This window comes from Aulonocara stuartgranti (genome assembly GCF_965226115.1).
Source record: "Aulonocara stuartgranti genome assembly, chromosome: 2".
NCBI classification, from domain to species: domain Eukaryota; kingdom Metazoa; phylum Chordata; class Actinopteri; order Cichliformes; family Cichlidae; genus Aulonocara; species Aulonocara stuartgranti.
Window position 1 is genome coordinate 30,303,891 of NC_138940.1, and position 20,249 is coordinate 30,324,139.

A 20,249-nucleotide genomic window follows, 5' to 3' on the forward strand; every position below is an offset into this window, starting at 1 on the left:
TTGGAGGTTAAGACACCAGCGCCAACAACTACTTCACCTTCCGCCTCCGTCCTCTGCTGGGTTTGTTGGTGAACATTTTCAGCTCCCTGAGGACTGCATCCCGCTGTTGCTACCTGAGCCAAACCAATTTGCTGCTCAACTCCAGCCAGTGTAAGGAATACCAGAGGTCTCTGAGCCTACCGGTTCTGTTTTGTGCTTGCCAGAGGTCCCTGCATCAGCTGGTTTTGCTCTGTATCTGTCAGAGGTCCCTGCAACTGCTGGTTCCTCTCTTTGTCTGCCTGAGGTCCCTGTACTTACTGGGTCCATGTCTGTCTCCGCTGGAGGGTCGGAGGGTCCCATCCAGTCATCTGCCTCCACTGGAGAGTCCGAGGGATCACCTCAGCTGTCTTCTGCATCCGCTGGAAGGTCCCAGGAACCTTCTGTACAGCCGGCCTCCGGACCAGCTTTTCACACAGTGGGCCTCCTGAGCTGAACCTTTTTGGACTATTGTGCTCATGGCCTACGGGTCAACCCTTGAACCATCAGTGAACTGTTCCGTGAGCTCCTGCGTTTCTCGTGGACTTTCTGTTTTCACCTTTTGGGTCCTCAGTTATTCCTCTACACAGCTCACTCCGCTAGCCGTGAGAAGTTGTTGAAATACAGCAGGAGCAAAATAATCACATAGAGTGCAATGATCACAAAAAACAGCAATGAGGATTATCTACATGAACAATTTGTCCAAACATCCACGTCTGCACCTGAAAGTTATCAGTTTCTACGAATAAAATGTAAACATGATTGGATTTATTATAATGTATAAAATATCAGTGTATTAAGAAGAGAAACTGCTCTTACCTACAAAGTTCTTATACAGGATGTTCAGCTTGTTGGCTCTGGAGTTGACCAAAGGGTGCTTCATTGTGAGCTTTCTAGGGAGCTTGGAAGGAAAAATGCCTGGATTTCCTTATGTTGCTTGCCGATGTTTCACTTCTCTACCAAGAAGCTTCTTCAGTTCTAAGGTCAAACATATTGCTTATTGCACTGTAGAGGCTGGTGAGAGACAGTATTTCGTTTCAGGCTGGGTAACACCATACGAAATGACAATAAACCTCTTGAGTCTTGAAATGGTGGAGAATCCCAGATTTAATCCCTAAAGGAGTGACCCCCAGGGGGTCTACGATGACCTAAACTAGGATGACCTGAATTACTGAGAACCTTCACAGATTTATTTTGAACAACACTTCACATTTGCATTTCCACTAATTGGAGCACAAATAATTTTTAATATCTACAGCATCAGTTAAAACCAATAAATCTGAGAAGTCAAACGCATAAAGAATAAACAGTAAAACACACCTGCTATGATTGATGTTTTTATTCTGGTTTTTTTTTTTTTTTTTTTTTTGGGGGGGGGGGGGGGGGGGGGATCGATTTCCAAAGACACACTGCATACAGAGAAAAGTAAAAAAAAAATCCCTTAATATCTTTGAATAATTGATTAAGATTTATTTTCTATGGTTTGCATTAGGAAATGGGATGGGAAAAAAATGAAACATTAGACATTTCTTTGCCAAAATTGGATTGAAAAAAACTGAATAATTAGTTATTTAGATAGAAGAAATTGTAATTGGGCTTACCATTAAACACATCACAATGTTGTTATTTGGAATCAGGTATAATTTGTGAGGACTTTTATTTGTGTTAATTCAGCTAATGTTATTAATAACATCTGCATAGCATGCCTGTATAAAATATGAGTTATTTGGAATTACAGCTTGGAAATGAAATCCATGACTAATGATTGTAGAACAAAGACACGTCATTTTCAAATTGAACAGAATTTTTTTTATTGATTTTATTTTTCTCCATTTGGCATTGGTTATAAACAACATATGCAAATCAAATTGTCTTTTTTTAAACAACTATTATTTTAGAAGTAAAAAAATAAAAACAATACTTAAACTTAACTAAAAAACTTGCATGATCAAAGTGAGTAAAATGTAAAGAAAAAAAAACCCAGAGCAACTGTGTAAAATCAGTAACAAAAAAACTCACATGATCACAAAGGTCTTGAAAATTTAGTATAATTAAAAATTGCAACCAAAGAACTCTGAGATCAACAGGATCTAACATTCACATTCTCACTCTGGACATGACCTTGTCCTTGTGTTGTCATTGTGTTTTCATTCCTTCCTCTGTTGTATCTCCTGATCTCAAATCGTTTTTTTCTTTAACTGTGGTCTCCATCTGTGGTCCCTGTTCCTTTATGTCTGTGTCCTCTGTGCTGAGTGCTTTGTCTTTATCTGTAGTCTCTGTATGTTGCCCATTTTTATCTTCAGCTATGTCAATTGTGCTCAATCCTTTGTTCTTTTCCTTATGCTTTCTTGTAATTTCTCTGAGTCTTTGTATGACTTTTTGTCTTTTGCTGGTATCTTTAGGTGCCTCTTTAGTCTTGTGACTTCTGAGCATCTTTGGACTTAACAGCTGTTTTGCAGTCAGGCTCTTTGGTCTTTTTCTTTCTCGCTTGTTGCCCTTTTGCCTTGTTTCTTTGCTTTCATCACACTTCGCCAAAGAGCTTTTCTTCATTAGAGACCTTTTCATCTTTTTTGGGTGTGCCACTGGAGACTCATAGCTAGTCCCAGGGCCATCTTCTTTTACTCTAACTGTGTCTTTGTTTTCAGTTGTTCCTTCTTCTCTCAAATCGTTTTTTTCTTTAACCCTGGTCTCCATCTGTGGTCCCTGTTCCTTTATGTCTGTGTCCTCTGTGCTGAGTGCTTTGTCTTTTTCTGTAGTCTCTGTCTGTGTTCTCATTCCTTCCTCTGTTGTTCCTTCTGATCTCAAATTATGTTTTTCTTCAGCTGTGGTCTCCATCTGTGGTCTCTGTTCCTTTATCCCTGTGTCCTCTGTGCTGAGTGCTTTGTCTTTTTCTGTAGTCTCTGTCTGTGGTCTCATTCCTTCCTCTGTTGTTCCTTCTGATCTCAAATTATGTTTTTCTTCAGCTGTGGTCTCCATCTGTGGTCTCTGTTCCTTTATGTCTGTGTCCTCTGTGCTCAGTGCTTTGTCTTTGTCTGTAGTCTCTGTCTGTGGTCTCATTCCTTCCTCTGTTGTTCCTTCTGATCTCAAATAATTTTTTTCTTCAGCTGTGGTCTCCATCTGTGGTCCCTGTTCCTTTATGTCTTTGTCCTCTGTGCTGAGTGCTTTGTCTTTTTCTGTAGTCTCTGTATGTTGCCCATTTTTATCTTCAGCTATGTCAATTGTGCTCAATCCTTTGTTCTTTTCCTTATTTTTTCTTGTAATTTCTCTGACTCTTTGTATGACTTTTTGTCTTTTGCTGGTATCTTTAGGTGCCTCTTTAGTCTTGTGACTTCTGAGCATCTTTGGACTTAACAGCTGTTTTGCAGTCAGGCTCTTTGGTCTTTTTCTTTCTCGCTTGTTGCCCTTTTGCCTTGTTTCTTTGCTTTCATCACACTTCGCCAAAGAGCTTTTCTTCATTAGAGAACTTTTCCTCTTTTTTGGGTGTGCCACCAGAGACTCATAGCTAGTCCCAGGGCCATCTTCTTTTACTCTAACTGTGTCTTTGTTTTCAGTTGTTCCTTCTGTTCTCAAATTGTTTTTTTCTTTAACCCTGGTCTCCATCTGTGGTCCCTGTTCCTTTATGTCTTTGTCCTCTGTTCTCAGTGCTTTGTCTTTGTCTGTAGTCTCTGTTTGTGGTCTCATTCCTTCCTCTGTTGTTCCTTCTGATCTCAAATCATTTTTTTCTTCAGCTGTGGTCTCCATCTGTGGTCTCTGTTCCTTTATGTCTGTGTCCTCTGTGCTGAGTGCTTTGTCTTTATCTGTAGTTACTGTGTGTTGCCCATTGTCATTTGTGCTCAACCCTTTCTCTTTTTCTGTAGTCTCTCTCTGTGTTGTCATTCCTTCCTCTGTTGTAACTCCTGCTCTCAAAATGTTTTTTTCTTTGACCGCGGTCTCCATCTGTGGTCTCTGTTCCTTTATGTCTGTGTCCTCTGTGCTGAGTGCTTTGTCTTTTTCTGTAGTCTCTGTCTGTGTTCTCATTCCTTCCTCTGTTGTTCCTTCTGATCTCAAATTGCATTTTTCCTCGGTTGTTGTCTTTTTCTGTGGTCCATGTTTATCTCTGCCTATGTCCTCTGTGCTCATTCCTTTTATTTTTTCTGTAGTTTTTCTCACTACTCCACTGGAAACTTCTTGGTCTATGTCTGTTGTGTTCAACAAGGGACCATTTTCATCTTCAGCTTTGTCTTCTTCGTTATCTGTAGTCACTGTTTCCATACTGTTTTCATTTTCACTCAAACTTTCTGGCCTCAAGGCTTCATTGTCTTCATCTATTGTCTCTGTTTGTGTTTGGTTCACACCCTCAGTTGTTTCCTTTGGTCTAACAACTTTTTGTATTTGTGTTTGGATTGCATTTCTTTCTAAGATAATTTTAGGATATTCCCAACATTTGAACTTGTTTTTAAGAAACTGAGTATGACTATACAAGTCTCCTCTGTCCTTTGTGGCTTTTCCCTTTTCTTTAGCATTATCTTTACCTTTGGTGGATCCCAATGTACCTGCTGCTGTAAGGTCAATGTGTTCATGGTTATCATCATAATCTTCACTTTCACTACTCTCTGTAGTCACTTTTGCTCTTCCCCTGCCACTCTGTTTATGTCGGTGTTTTCCAGATGTGTCTGTGTCAATGGTGTTTGCGTGCTGTTTGGTCTTCTTTTTCACAATTTCTCCTCTTGTGGCATTTTGACTAGACTTTCTTTTCTTTGGTCCAGCATATCTTCTCTGCAACACATCTTCATTGTCTTCTGAGGTTGTAGATTCCTCAGAGTCTCTGGTTCTATTGTTCACAGCAAGTGCCTTTGCAGCATTGTTGCGGCACTTGAAGGCTTCGTCAAAGTTTAAATCTGCCTCATAAGGTCTCTCTGCAGTTGCGTCAGAATAGCACATCATCCGGTGGACTTGTACCTTGCTTTGGGTTCCCAAGGATCTCCCACTCTACAAATGTAAACATTAAATAATGTTATTAATTGCACTAACATTTGACATTTTCAAGGAGATTTGCAGAGCTAAGGACAGAACCACAAAAAGAAGTACAACAGAAGACAATAAAAAGAAAAAGAAATGTCCTTTCAACATTATAACACTGGGAGTAAAACCAGGAAGGGTGACTGTTTTATATCATCACTCTAAAAAGATAGGAAGGTAAAAACACTGAATCACCATAAAGTGGAAACTACTCACAAAAGTGCTGATGCTGCTCCTAATCATAGAGAAGTTTGGTTTTCCTGGGATACCAAACTTCCTCCATGCATCTTGGAACGATGTCAGCATCTTAGCATAAGGCCCTCCATTGGTGTTGGCAAAAATCAATTGTGATGATACACCAGGGTATCTGTGGCGGTGGTACACAAAGCGGTGAAACCATATGTATTCGTCTTTCGTTAGGGGAACAAGTGCATGGCCAAATGTTTCCTTGGTCTTGTGCTCTTTTACCTGTAAAAGAATCAGCAACTAAATTACATTGCACACAGTCATTGATGTCGCTGGTAAGAAAATATCTTTAATCAGGGAGAGAAATAATTGCTTAATGATTTTACTCTGATTATCCGCCGGCCATCACCATCCGCTTCAGCAGTGCCAACTTCCTCAACTGTCATATTTGATATGACGCCTCTTCTGTGCCCAGTTGTGCAGATGACAAATCCAGCCAGAAGACCATAGAACCAGTCTAGGTTCTCAGTTGTGGGATTTTTCTCAAGCTCGACTATTGAGTAACATAGAGGTTGCACAGTAAGACACAAGGGATAGGGAAGCATATCCATTATATTCAGTGTTGGGGAGTAACGGAATACATGTACCGCCATTACGTATTTAGAATACAAAATATGAGTAACTGTATTCCGTTACAGTTACCGTTTAAAAAGGTGGTATTCAGAATACAGTTACTTTGTTGAAATAAATGGATTACACTGCAGTACTTTCCTGTTTCATTTTGTCGCGGGTCAGGACTGTTTGGGTTTTGTTTGACAGCTACGTTCTGTTGTTCCAGGCGGCAGCGTTACGGTTGCCATGGTTACAGGGCGACGCTCTCTCTCTCTCTCTGCGACTGTGTGTTTCCTGGGTGAGAGAGCGCCTTTTTGTTGTTGTTGTTGTGCTAAGCTAACAGGCAGAATGCTACAAGCATAGCTCTAAAGAATGTAGCATCATGGGCAGTGTAGTCCGTGTTGCAGGGAGAATGGACTGCCATACACGTTATGGGTCTGTGAGCGCGAGGAGGGAGAAAAAGGGGAGTGGAAAGGTACGTGTTGTCGTCGAGGAAAAACAGGAGCTGGAAGCATGTAAATATAATAATAACCACTTCAGCCAAGAAGAGTGCCTGACGAGCCCAGTTGTAAGTAAGCTAATAAGACTCGACTGTACACCGTGTTCGTGTTTTCCTCCGAAAACAATAAGTTCCGTTGGAGCAGCCTTTCAACGCCTCTCTCTGTCTCTCGCAAGAAAAGTTGACCCACACAACAAAGTAAAGCTATTTTTCGGCTACGAGCCGACAGGGACCCCGCCGTATTAGTCAGAGGTCCCTTTACTACAGTTCGGAGTCGCGGACCTTCAGTAATAGTAATAAATCACACAGCAATAGTACATTCACGTTGTTGTAAAAAGCATGATAATATATTAAGTAATCCAAAGTATTCAGAATACGTTACTGTCATTGAGTAACGTAACGGAATACGTTACAGAATACATTTTGGGGCATGTATTCTGTATTCTGTAACGGAATACATTTGAAAAGTAACCTTCCCAACACTGATTATATTGCTATATACTCCCCCTAATATAATCCTATATAAACATCACAAATGCTACTGTTTGTATATGTATTATATATTTGAAGAAAAATCAAAAAGTCCAACAAGTGATTATAAATGAGCAGTCTGTTATAATTGAAAGCAAAAAGTTCTGTCATATATTTCTGTAAATCTGAGATTCTGAACTATATATACATACAGATTACAGCTGGTAAGTAAATATTATATAATTTCTCATTAGCAGAGATATTATTGGGGTTATTAGAGTTGTCCTTATGGAGAAATGAACTACACACTTACCAAGTGCTTCAGGGATGTGTGTGGTGGCCTTCTTGAGAAAATCAGTGATGTGGACAGGATCTACAAGCATTTCTAAAAGACACAGAATGTTTTTATGTTCCTGCAGCTCCAGTCATGCTCATTCATGCTGCACGCAATGATGTAAATATAAAACAGGTTGTATTTCAGACCTAATACAGATTTTTATGATATATTGAATTGAAATTGCTAATTCAAGCAACCAATGATTTATGAAGAAACATCCTGAAAAACAACAGGGGTGCACAAAAACAACAGGTTGTAGTTTAGACCTAATTTTTTTCAAAAAATTATTTTGTAAGGAAGAAGAACTGGCGACCAGAGCTCACAGTATATGAAAATGAATTGGATTGCCATTTTTAACTTAAATCTTACTTTCCAATCCAGAATACTAACCCTTTCAATTTATTTATCCTTCTTCCTAAACTTTCCAAGTTTACCAAGCTTAGTACTGAATATAACACATTCATGTGAAAAATTAATTCTTCGATCTTAAATATGATCAACCTATCTCTAATAATCGGCTATGTACCACAGGCCTTCAAGCTGGCTGTAGTTAAACCTTTACTCAAAAAGCCATCTCTAGACCCAGCAGTCTTATCTAATTATAGGCCAATCTCCAACCTTCCTTTCATATCAAAAATCCTTGAAAAAGTAGTTGTCAAACAGCTAACAGATCATCTGCAGAGGAATGGTTTATTTGAAGAGTTTCAGTCAGGTTTCAGAGCTCAGCACAGCACAGAAACAGCTTTAGTGAAGGTTACAAATGATCTTCTTATGGCCTCTGACAGTGGACTCATCTCTGTGCTTGTCCTGCTAGACCTCAGTGCAGCGTTCGATACTGTCGACCATAATATCCTATTAGAGCGATTAGAACATGCTGTAGGTATTACAGGTACTGCGCTGCAGTGGTTTGTATCATATCTATCTAATAGACTCCAATTTGGGCATGTAAATGGAGAGTCCTCTTCACACACTGAGGTTAATTATGGAGTTCCACAGGGTTCAGTGCTAGGACCAATTCTGTTTACATTATACATGCTTCCCTTGGGCAGTATCATTAGAAGACATAGCATACATTTTCACTGCTATGCTGATGGCACCCAGCTATATCTGTCCATGAAGCCAGATGACACACACCAATTAGTTAAACTGCCGGAATGTCTTAAAGACATAAAGACCTGGATGGCCGCTAACTTTCTGCTTCTTAATTCAGATCAAACTGAGGTTATTGTACTCGGCCCTGAAAATCTTAGAAATATGGTATCTAACCAGATTCTTACTCTGGATGGCATTACCTTGGCCTCCAGTAACGCTGTGAGGAACCTTGGAGTAATTTTTGACCAGGACATGTCCTTCAACGCATATATTAAACAAATATGTAAGACTGCTTTCTTCCATTTGCGCAACATCTCTAAAATTAGAAATATCCTGTCTCAGAGTGACGCTGAAAAACTAGTTCATGCATTTATTACTTCCAGGCTGGACTACTGTAATTCATTATTATCAGGATGTCCAAAAAACTCGCTGAAAAGCCTTCAACTAATCCAAAATGCTGCAGCAAGAGTCCTGACAGGGACTAGAAAGAGAGAGCATATTTCTCCTGTTTTGGCTTCCCTTCATTGGCTTCCTGTTAAATCCAGAATTGAATTCAAAATCCTGCTCCTCACATACAAGGTCTTAAATAATCAGGCCCCATCTTATCTTAATGACCTTGTAGTACCATATCACCCTATTAGAGCGCTTCGCTCTCGCTCTGCAGGCCTACTTGTTGTTCCTAGAGTATTTAAAAGTAGAATGGGAGGCAGAGCCTTCAGTTTTCAGGCCCCTCTTCTGTGGAACCAGCTTCCAATTTGGATTCGGGAGACAGACACTATCTCTACTTTTAAGATTAGGCTTAAAACTTTCCTTTTTGCTAAAGCATATAGTTAGGGCTGGACCAGGTGACCCTGAATCCTCCCTTAGTTATGCTGCAATAGATGTAGGGTGCCGGGGGATTCCCATGATGCATTGAGTTTTTCCTTTCCAGTCACCTTTCTCACTCACTATGTATTAATAGACCTCTCTGCATTGAATCATATCTGTTATTAACCTCTGTCTCTCTTCCACAGCATGTCTTTATCCTGTCTTCCTTCTCTCACCCCAACCAGTCGCAGCAGATGGCCGCCCCTCCCTGAGCCTGGTTCTGCCGGAGGTTTCTTCCTGTTAAAAGGGAGTTTTTCCTTCCCACTGTCGCCAAAGTGCTTGATCATAGGGGGTCATATGATTGTTGGGTTTTTCTCTGTATCTATGAAGCGCCTTGAGGCGACTTTTGTTGTGATTTGGCGCTATATAAATAAAATTGAATTGAATTGAATTGAAAAAAGGAAATATCAATATCCTAAATTTTGATAGTCTCATTTCCTTGACCATTTTTGTCTTTGTGTTTTTTGACAGTATAGTTCATTTTATCAGTAGGTATCTTTAATTTGATTACTAGTTTGCTTATTGTTTAGATATTTTATGTTTTTTCTTTCTGCATTTGTATGTTTAGTTATGTGTTGCCACTGGTTAGTTACTGGTCACATTTCCTGTTTTTGGTGCCAATTTTATGTTGTTTAGTTTAATTCATTTACCCCCTGATCAATTTTGTTTTCTAGATCTGTGGTAGATTCTCTCTGCTTTATTTTTGTCCTCCTGAACTTTGTATACGAATTAGTATCCATGGTGTGCCTCTGTTTCCTTGTGGTGACATACTGTTTTCCCATGTAGAAAGTAGATAAAAAGAAAGTAAACAGAAACTAGAAAATGAAGCCTAACAGCTCTGCATTTCCTAGTTTCTGTTTACTTTCTGTTTTGTACATTGTATACAGTGGTACTTCTGAAATATCATTGTGTTTGTCCGCTATATGATATGTTGAACTGAAATTGCTAATCCAAGCAACCAATGATTAATAAAGAAAAACCATGAAAGTTATCAGGGTTCCACAAACTTTTGCATGCCACTGTGTAAATACAGCACAGAAAATATATACTTGTATACAATTTATACTTTAGATTATAACATTTTGAGTCCTCCTTCCTCACTACATCACAGTAATGACATTGTGACATTTATAAATAATGTATTTGTTACACATGCTAGGTAACGACAGTGATGAATAAGTAGTAAAGTTGGATCTTACGTGATTTTTTGATCCGGATGGCTTGCCTGTGGGTGTGTAACTCCCTTCTGCTCTTCTTCATTTCCAACTGAAGTGCAAATAAAGTCCCCTTTAAAGCCTTACGGGAGGCTCTGACCTCTGGCAGTTGTGCATCAATTAGAAATTTCAAGAACGCCCTCACATTTCCAATCCGAATCCTTTTGGTTGTCACGGCATGTTTATTCAGATAAGTTGTCCATCTAAAAAAGGCCCACAAACAAACACAAATCAGTAATCACTTTAGTATTATTGAGATTACTGGACTAATATATCACAGATATTTGTAAAAATGTACTCAGTCAGTCTTTCTCTGTTGTCCATAAATGCAAACGTCATTGCAGGGACTTGATTGTGAGACATGAAATATGCCCAGGCACGGACATGATGGACCCGTTGTTTGGCGTTGTCGACATCCTTTTTACTTGTTCCACAAATGTGCTGAAACCAAGCATTCAGGACTTTCTCTGTTTAAAATAAAGTGTAGTAACAACATAGCAATTAGGAGTGTCATGAAAAATTGATGAAGTACAGAAAACATTCTTCTAATTGAATTGGTTGACAATGATATTTGGAAGATATTGCTAATTAGCAGGATTTAACTTCCTTGATAGAATTCAATTAAATTCCATTCAAGTCACAACAACATTTGCCTCAAGGCACTTTATACTTTAAGATAGAGCCTACAATAATAAATAGAACAACCAGTTATCCAAATTCACATTACACTACACAACAAAAAACACTTTTGTTAAATAATTCATACCAAATTTAGGAAGCCGGGCTGTTGGGTCAGGTTTATGTCTTTCAAATTTCTGGCGCTTTGGGGGGTTGAGGGGTTTGAGGCCAGGTTTATCCTTAGAGGATTTCAGTCTTTTCAGTTTACTTTTCAGTTGTTGTAGTTTCAAATGCAGTTCTTTGCAATTTTTGCAAGTCTGATGTTGGACTTGAGCATCATCTGACTGATTGACAGGGGAATGGACTGAGCTGTCTTCTCTAATCTCTGCAGATTCTTCACTGGTATCACTGCTATCACTTTGCTCCTCTTGATCACTGCTTTCAGTCAGCTGCTCTATGTCCAGTGAGGTCACCATTGGAGGCTGTGGATTTGAACGTCTGAGAGCTTTGAGGGCTTTCAGATTAGCCAATCGTTTCGCTGTCCTCATTACTTTCTTCTGATCTGATTTCTGAAAGGGTATAAACAATAGAACAGCAATGTTTGAGAAAGTTAGTGAAACATGTCACATAAGAATGCATTCTAATTTAACAACAAAATGTAAGCTATACAAAACACTAACCTCAATCTCACAGTGGACATTTTCCAAGTGCTTGTCCAGTCTTATACGGTTTTTAACTTTACATACTGGACAGTCCAGCCTGCCCCTGTAACTGCATATCACATCCAGTTTGACAAATGTAACTACAACTACCACTTTAAATTGTAGCAATGTTTTTTCATATACTGTATGACAGTGACTTACACTGTAGAGCAGTAATTTAGCAGCAAATGTAATTCTTCTTTGTTTACAACATGGTGGTATTTTTTTAAATGCTGCCCAACTGCAACATATGGAATCAAGCATATTGGGCATTCTGTCATCTGACGTGGCATTTTTCCTGTAGAGAAGAATACACATCAGAACAGGTGAATAATTTTTTGCCAACAAGTCTTCAAATTGAGGAGCATATGTCCCAATACTTGAAAAATAAGAAGAGAAATATAAGAAAACCTTGATATATATATAAAAAGCCTACCACTTTGAATTGGAATCAGGACTTTGGTGGCATTTTAATGGCAGTTTGAAGGAAGAACTCCTTTTTAACATGGACGGTTATTTAAGATTTGGAAGCATCGCAAATTTGTGTTGTTAAAGAATTTCAAGGGTCAATGTCTCTATGCGCTGATTTCTGTATGTGTACTTATTTACTGTAGGGCTATGTTCCTTTTTGATTTGACACATAATCTGTCTAGCAGGCAGATGAAGCCTAAAAACATTTTTCACTCGAAATGATACGCAGATAGTACGATTAAAATAAATTCAATGGGCGCTCACAGACAATTACATAGGTCTTAATGTGTGGTGCTACAAGGTATAAAAGTATGAACAAAATAAAAACATTTTGTTACTCACTTGTTTCTTCACTGTGACAATATGTCACCATTCACGTAGGAATTAAGAAAGGAAACCTAGAAAAATGAAAAAACGAAATAAGAATAATGGGAAACAGGGAAATTAAAATCTTTTAAACATTAGTGATTTACATTTAATAGTTGGAATTTTACTATTTAAATGTTACAAAAGAGATTAGGGATTGGGATCTTACAGTTGGAAGGATTTAGTGAATTTTATCCCAACTTACCTCTATGTAATTCCACAATCTTCAACTGAAACACTAACAGCTCTGCATATAACCTACGGGGATCTTAGCATTCAGATCTTCCAACCCATCATGCCCTCTGCTTTTATCATGTGATCTCTTACCAATAGTGTATATCAGAACTTGGAATGGAGGATTACTCGTTTGGAACTTTAAATGTAACTTAACTAACATAATTTGCATATCTTCCTTTGGAGATGTTGTTAGTGCGAAGTATCACTCATTTGAATTTATTACTTATGTTATAAAACAAGTTTAAATTTTGAACCTAGAATGTCTTTTTAGCATAAATCACATTTGAAATTGGCAAAAAAACAAAAAACAAAAACAAAACACAATTCCCCTCTCGCCCATAAGGGCGTTTGGTCTTACTTATAATATAAGTATTATATTATAAAATGAGGTTTAAACTTGAACCTAGAATTCCTTTTTAGCATATATTGCATTTGTAATTTGGCAAAAAAAACCACCCAAAAAACAACAATTCCCCTCTCACTCAGGGCGCTCTGTCCATCAAGCTCAGGTCTGCTACAAGAAGCCTGGGAGCTTGAGGGCCCTGTGCAGTATTCAATTCATTTTAGGTCAATTTTATTTATGTCGTGCCAAATCACGACAACGGTCACCTCAAGGTGCTTTATATTGTAAGATAGACCCTACAATAATACATACAAAAGATGATTGAGATACAAAGGTATCTTAGTTGTTCCTAGGACTGTGCCCTCTGTATTTCTCAAGCTTCTTGTGTTCCTTCTTCCTGATGTTGCTGTCATTCGGAAATGCTACGTCTAACACTACAGCCATCTTCTTCTGTGATTTCCACAGAAGAAAGAAAACAGTAGAAGTCCAGTTGGTTATCCATCAACATTTTTTCTGTCTGCATCTAGAAGTCCCACAAGATTTTAGTTCGGTCATTCTCCACGACCCTAGTGGGCGTCTCCCATTTTGACTTCCAGGCCATATTGGCACAGATGTTCCTGTGTACTATTCCAGCCACTTGGTTATGATGTTCCATGTATGCTCTACTTGCTAGCATCTTGCACCCTGCTGTTATGTGCTGGATTGTCTCAGGGGCATCTTTACACAGACTTCACATGGGGTTTTGTCTGGTGTGATAGACCCCAGCCTCTATGGACCCTGTTCTCAGAGCTTGTGCCTGTGCTGCCATGATTAGGGTTTTGTTAGCAGCTGGATAGCGTATGTATGTATATGATTAATTTGTAGTTGACAATACTTTGGGTGTCAGTAGGACTACCAAGACTCTGTATAAGTAAGTATATCATTTTATCTACTTTATTTAGACTTACCCACAACACTGGTCGTAATTGTTGTATTGTTCATAATGTTTGCACTCCATGCTGATTGTCCCTTGGTTGAAAGCATGCCTGGATCTAAACCTAGTCAAGCTGGTCATGTCAGTACAGACCACAAGTGTCATGGAGGAGTTTGCTGATATGTTCAAGGGCATATTCCCAGGAGAATGCGACTTACACATTGACCCAGACGCCATGCCCGTCGTGTGTCTCAATCCAGAGAAATGTGTCATAGGTGCCACAGAAGTGAGTTACTTTGGACACAAACTCACCCGGGAGGGCATCCAGCCAGACCCAAAGAAACTACAGGCCATCAAAGACATGCCGGCTCCTGAGAATAAGAATGAGCTAGAGACAATGCTTGGAATACTCTCTTTGCAAGCTCCTTTGACTTGGAATGGCGAACTACCTGTCCAGATTCGCACTGCGACTATCAGAAGTGAACGCACCGCTGCGTCAGCTGCTCAAGCAAGACTTGGAGTTCGTCTGGGATCAGAATCACGACAGAGTCTTCCAGCAAATGAAGCATCTCATAACCAGAGAACCAGGCCCCATACTGGCATACTACGACACGACCAAGGAGCTACACCTACAGGTAGATGCATCCAAGTATGGTTTGGGAGCTGTGTTGATGCAGGACGGACACCCAACCGCATATGCTTCAAAGACACTGACCCCAACAGTGGTTAACTATGCACAGATCGAAAAAGAAGCGTTTTCACACCTACATATTGAATTGAATTGAAGTGAATTGGAAGAATTAGAGATTTGGATGGATGAATAATTGATTTATATTTCACTTATTTTTAAACAAGTTTCTAAAAATGGATTGAGCCCTTCAGCAAAGAAGAACTGTTGAAAAAGATGTTAGTGTTAAAGAATTTCAAGGGTCAATGTCTCTATGCGCTGATTTCTGTATGTGTACTTATTTACTGTAGGGCTATGTTCCTTTTTGATTTGACACATAATCTGTCTAGCAGGCAGATGAAGCCTAAAAACATTTTTCACTCGAAATGATACGCAGATAGTACGATTAAAATAAATTCAATGGGCGCTCACAGACAATTACATAGGTCTTAATGTGTGGTGCTACAAGGTATAAAAGTATGAACAAAATAAAAACATTTTGTTACTCACTTGTTTCTTCACTGTGACAATATGTCACCATTCACGTAGGAATTAAGAAAGGAAACCTAGAAAAATGAAAAAACGAAATAAGAATAATGGGAAACAGGGAAATTAAAATCTTTTAAACATTAGTGATTTACATTTAATAGTTGGAATTTTACTATTTAAATGTTACAAAAGAGATTAGGGATTGGGATCTTACAGTTGGAAGGATTTAGTGAATTTTATCCCAACTTACCTCTATGTAATTCCACAATCTTCAACTGAAACACTAACAGCTCTGCATATAACCTACGGGGATCTTAGCATTCAGATCTTCCAACCCATCATGCCCTCTGCTTTTATCATGTGATCTCTTACCAATAGTGTATATCAGAACTTGGAATGGAGGATTACTCGTTTGGAACTTTAAATGTAACTTAACTAACATAATTTGCATATCTTCCTTTGGAGATGTTGTTAGTGCGAAGTATCACTCATTTGAATTTATTACTTATGTTATAAAACAAGTTTACATTTTGAACCTAGAATGTCTTTTTAGCACAAATCACATTTGAAATTGGCAAAAAAACAAAAAACAAAAACAAAACACAATTCCCCTCTCGCCCATAAGGGCGTTTGGTCTTACTTATAATATAAGTATTATATTATAAAATGAGGTTTAAACTTGAACCATGAATTCCTTTTTAGCATATATTGCATTTGTAATTTGGCAAAAAAAACCACCCAAAAAACAACAATTCCCCTCTCACTCAGGGCGCTCTGTCCGTCAAGCTCAGGTCTGCTACAAGAAGCCTGGGAGCTTGAGGGCCCTGTGCAGTATTCAATTCATTTTAGGTCAATTTTATTTATGTCGTGCCAAATCACGACAACGGTCACCTCAAGGTGCTTTATATTGTAAGATAGACCCTACAATAATACATACAAAAGATGATTGAGATACAAAAGTATCTTAGTTGTTCCTAGGACTGTGCCCTCTGTATTTCTCAAGCTTCTTGTGTTCCTTCTTCCTGATGTTGCTGTCATTCGGAAATGCTACGTCTAACACTACAGCCATCTTCTTCTGTGATTTCCACAGAAGAAAGAAAACAGTAGAAGTCCAGTTGGTTATCCATCAACATTTTTTCTGTCTGCATCTAGAAGTCCCACAAGATTTTAGTTCGGTCATTCTCCACGACCCTAGTGGGCGTCTCCCATTTTGACTTCCAGGCCATATTGGCACAGATGTTCCTGTGTACTATTCCAGCCACTTGGTTATGATGTTCCATGTATGCTCTACTTGCTAGCATCTTGCACCCTGCTGTTATGTGCTGGATTGTCTCAGGGGCATCTTTACACAGACTTCACATGGGGTTTTGTCTGGTGTGATAGACCCCAGCCTCTATGGACCCTGTTCTCAGAGCTTGTGCCTGTGCTGCCATGATTAGGGTTTTGTTAGCAGCTGGATAGCGTATGTATGTATATGATTAATTTGTAGTTGACAATACTTTGGGTGTCAGTAGGACTACCAAGACACTGTATCAGTAAGTATATCATTTTATCTACTTTATTTAGACTTACCCACAACACTGGTCGTAATTGTTGTATTGTTCATAATGTTTGCACTCCGTGCTGATTGTCCCTTGGTTGAGAGCATGCCTGGATCTAAACCTAGTCAAGCTGGTCATGTCAGTACAGACCACAAGTGTCATGGAGGAGTTTGCTGATATGTTCAAGGGCATATTCCCAGGAGAATGCGACTTACACATTGACCCAGACGCCATGCCCGTCGTGTGTCTCAATCCAGAGAAATGTGTCATAGGTGCCACAGAAGTGAGTTACTTTGGACACAAACTCACCCGGGAGGGCATCCAGCCAGACCCAAAGAAACTACAGGCCATCAAAGACATGCCGGCTCCTGAGAATAAGAATGAGCTAGAGACAATGCTTGGAATACTCTCTTTGCAAGCTCCTTTGACTTGGAATGGCGAACTACCTGTCCAGATTCGCACTGCGACTATCAGAAGTGAACGCACCGCTGCGTCAGCTGCTCAAGCAAGACTTGGAGTTCGTCTGGGATCAGAATCACGACAGAGTCTTCCAGCAAATGAAGCATCTCATAACCAGAGAACCAGGCCCCATACTGGCATACTACGACACGACCAAGGAGCTACACCTACAGGTAGATGCATCCAAGTATGGTTTGGGAGCTGTGTTGATGCAGGACGGACACCCAACCACATATGCTTCAAAGACACTGACCCCAACAGTGGTTAACTATGCACAGATCGAAAAAGAAGCGTTTTCACACCTACATATTGAATTGAATTGAAGTGAATTGGAAGAATTAGAGATTTGGATGGATGAATAATTGATTTATATTTCACTTATTTTTAAACAAGTTTCTAAAAATGGATTGAGCCCTTCAGCAAAGAAGAACTGTTGAAAAAGATGTTAGTGTTAAAGAATTTCAAGGGTCAATGTCTCTATGCGCTGATTTCTGTATGTGTACTTATTTACTGTAGGGCTATGTTCCTTTTTGATTTGACACATAATCTGTCTAGCAGGCAGATGAAGCCTAAAAACATTTTTCACTCGAAATGATACGCAGATAGTACGATTAAAATAAATTCAATGGGCGCTCACAGACAATTACATAGGTCTTAATGTGTGGTGCTACAAGGTATAAAAGTATGAACAAAATAAAAACATTTTGTTACTCACTTGTTTCTTCACTGTGACAATATGTCACCATTCACGTAGGAATTAAGAAAGGAAACCTAGAAAAATGAAAAAACGAAATAAGAATAATGGGAAACAGGGAAATTAAAATCTTTTAAACATTAGTGATTTACATTTAATAGTTGGAATTTTACTATTTAAATGTTACAAAAGAGATTAGGGATTGGGATCTTACAGTTGGAAGGATTTAGTGAATTTTATCCCAACTTACCTCTATGTAATTCCACAATCTTCAACTGAAACACTAACAGCTCTGCATATAACCTACGGGGATCTTAGCATTCAGATCTTCCAACCCATCATGCCCTCTGCTTTTATCATGTGATCTCTTACCAATAGTGTATATCAGAACTTGGAATGGAGGATTACTCGTTTGGAACTTTAAATGTAACTTAACTAACATAATTTGCATATCTTCCTTTGGAGATGTTGTTAGTGCGAAGTATCACTCATTTGAATTTATTACTTATGTTATAAAACAAGTTTACATTTTGAACCTAGAATGTCTTTTTAGCATAAATCACATTTGAAATTGGCAAAAAAACAAAAAACAAAAACAAAACACAATTCCCCTCTCGCCCATAAGGGCGTTTGGTCTTACTTATAATATAAGTATTATATTATAAAATGAGGTTTAAACTTGAACCATGAATTCCTTTTTAGCATATATTGCATTTGTAATTTGGCAAAAAAAAACACCCAAAAAACAACAATTCCCCTCTCACTCAGGGCGCTCTGTCCGTCAAGCTCAGGTCTGCTACAAGAAGCCTGGGAGCTTGAGGGCCCTGTGCAGTATTCAATTCATTTTAGGTCAATTTTATTTATGTCGTGCCAAATCACGACAACGGTCACCTCAAGGTGCTTTATATTGTAAGATAGACCCTACAATAATACATACAAAAGATGATTGAGATACAAAAGTATCTTAGTTGTTCCTAGGACTGTGCCCTCTGTATTTCTCAAGCTTCTTGTGTTCCTTCTTCCTGATGTTGCTGTCATTCGGAAATGCTACGTCTAACACTACAGCCATCTTCTTCTGTGATTTCCACAGAAGAAAGAAAACAGTAGAAGTCCAGTTGGTTATCCATCAACATTTTTTCTGTCTGCATCTAGAAGTCCCACAAGATTTTAGTTCGGTCATTCTCCACGACCCTAGTGGGCGTCTCCCATTTTGACTTCCAGGCCATATTGGCACAGATGTTCCTGTGTACTATTCCAGCCACTTGGTTATGATGTTCCATGTATGCTCTACTTGCTAGCATCTTGCACCCTGCTGTTATGTGCTGGATTGTCTCAGGGGCATCTTTACACAGACTTCACATGGGGTTTTGTCTGGTGTGATAGACCCCAGCCTCTATGGACCCTGTTCTCAGAGCTTGTGCCTGTGCTGCCATGATTAGGGTTTTGTTAGCAGCTGGATAGCGTATGTATGTATATGATTAATTTGTAGTTGACAATACTTTGGGTGTCAGTAGGACTACCAAGACACTGTATCAGTAAGTATATCATTTTATCTACTTTATTTAGACTTACCCACAACACTGGTCGTAATTGTTGTATTGTTCATAATGTTTGCACTCCGTGCTGATTGTCCCTTGGTTGAGAGCATGCCTGGATCTAAACCTAGTCAAGCTGGTCATGTCAGTACAGACCACAAGTGTCATGGAGGAGTTTGCTGATATGTTCAAGGGCATATTCCCAGGAGAATGCGACTTACACATTGACCCAGACGCCATGCCCGTCGTGTGTCTCAATCCAGAGAAATGTGTCATAGGTGCCACAGAAGTGAGTTACTTTGGACACAAACTCACCTGGGAGGGCATCCAGCCAGACCCAAAGAAACTACAGGCCATCAAAGACATGCCGGCTCCTGAGAATAAGAATGAGCTAGAGACAATGCTTGGAATACTCTCTTTGCAAGCTCCTTTGACTTGGAATGGCGAACTACCTGTCCAGATTCGCACTGCGACTATCAGAAGTGAACGCACCGCTGCGTCAGCTGCTCAAGCAAGACTTGGAGTTCGTCTGGGATCAGAATCACGACAGAGTCTTCCAGCAAATGAAGCATCTCATAACCAGAGAACCAGGCCCCATACTGGCATACTACGACACGACCAAGGAGCTACACCTACAGGTAGATGCATCCAAGTATGGTTTGGGAGCTGTGTTGATGCAGGACGGACACCCAACCACATATGCTTCAAAGACACTGACCCCAACAGTGGTTAACTATGCACAGATCGAAAAAGAAGCGTTTTCACACCTACATATTGAATTGAATTGAAGTGAATTGGAAGAATTAGAGATTTGGATGGATGAATAATTGATTTATATTTCACTTATTTTTAAACAAGTTTCTAAAAACGGATTGAGCCCTTCAGCAAAGAAGAACTGTTGAAAAAGATGTTAGTGTTAAAGAA

At 39.3% G+C, this 20,249-nt stretch overlaps 2 long non-coding RNA genes across 2 annotated transcripts; both read right to left on the reverse strand.

Moving 5' to 3' along the window:
- Positions 1–4,596: 4,596 nt before the first annotated feature.
- Positions 4,597–5,828, reverse strand: LOC309712523. Its single transcript, XR_014278319.1, has 3 exons — positions 5,586–5,828; positions 5,230–5,481; positions 4,597–4,983 (listed from the first exon to the last, which is right to left on the reverse strand). It is a non-coding gene; the product is annotated as an uncharacterized lncRNA (long non-coding RNA).
- Positions 5,829–9,893: 4,065 nt separating this feature from the next.
- Positions 9,894–11,672, reverse strand: LOC309713774. The gene is made up of 4 exons (XR_014278668.1): positions 11,590–11,672; positions 11,058–11,478; positions 10,590–10,758; positions 9,894–10,494 (listed from the first exon to the last, which is right to left on the reverse strand). It is a non-coding gene; the product is annotated as an uncharacterized lncRNA (long non-coding RNA).
- Between the last annotated feature and the right edge of the window lie 8,577 nt (positions 11,673–20,249).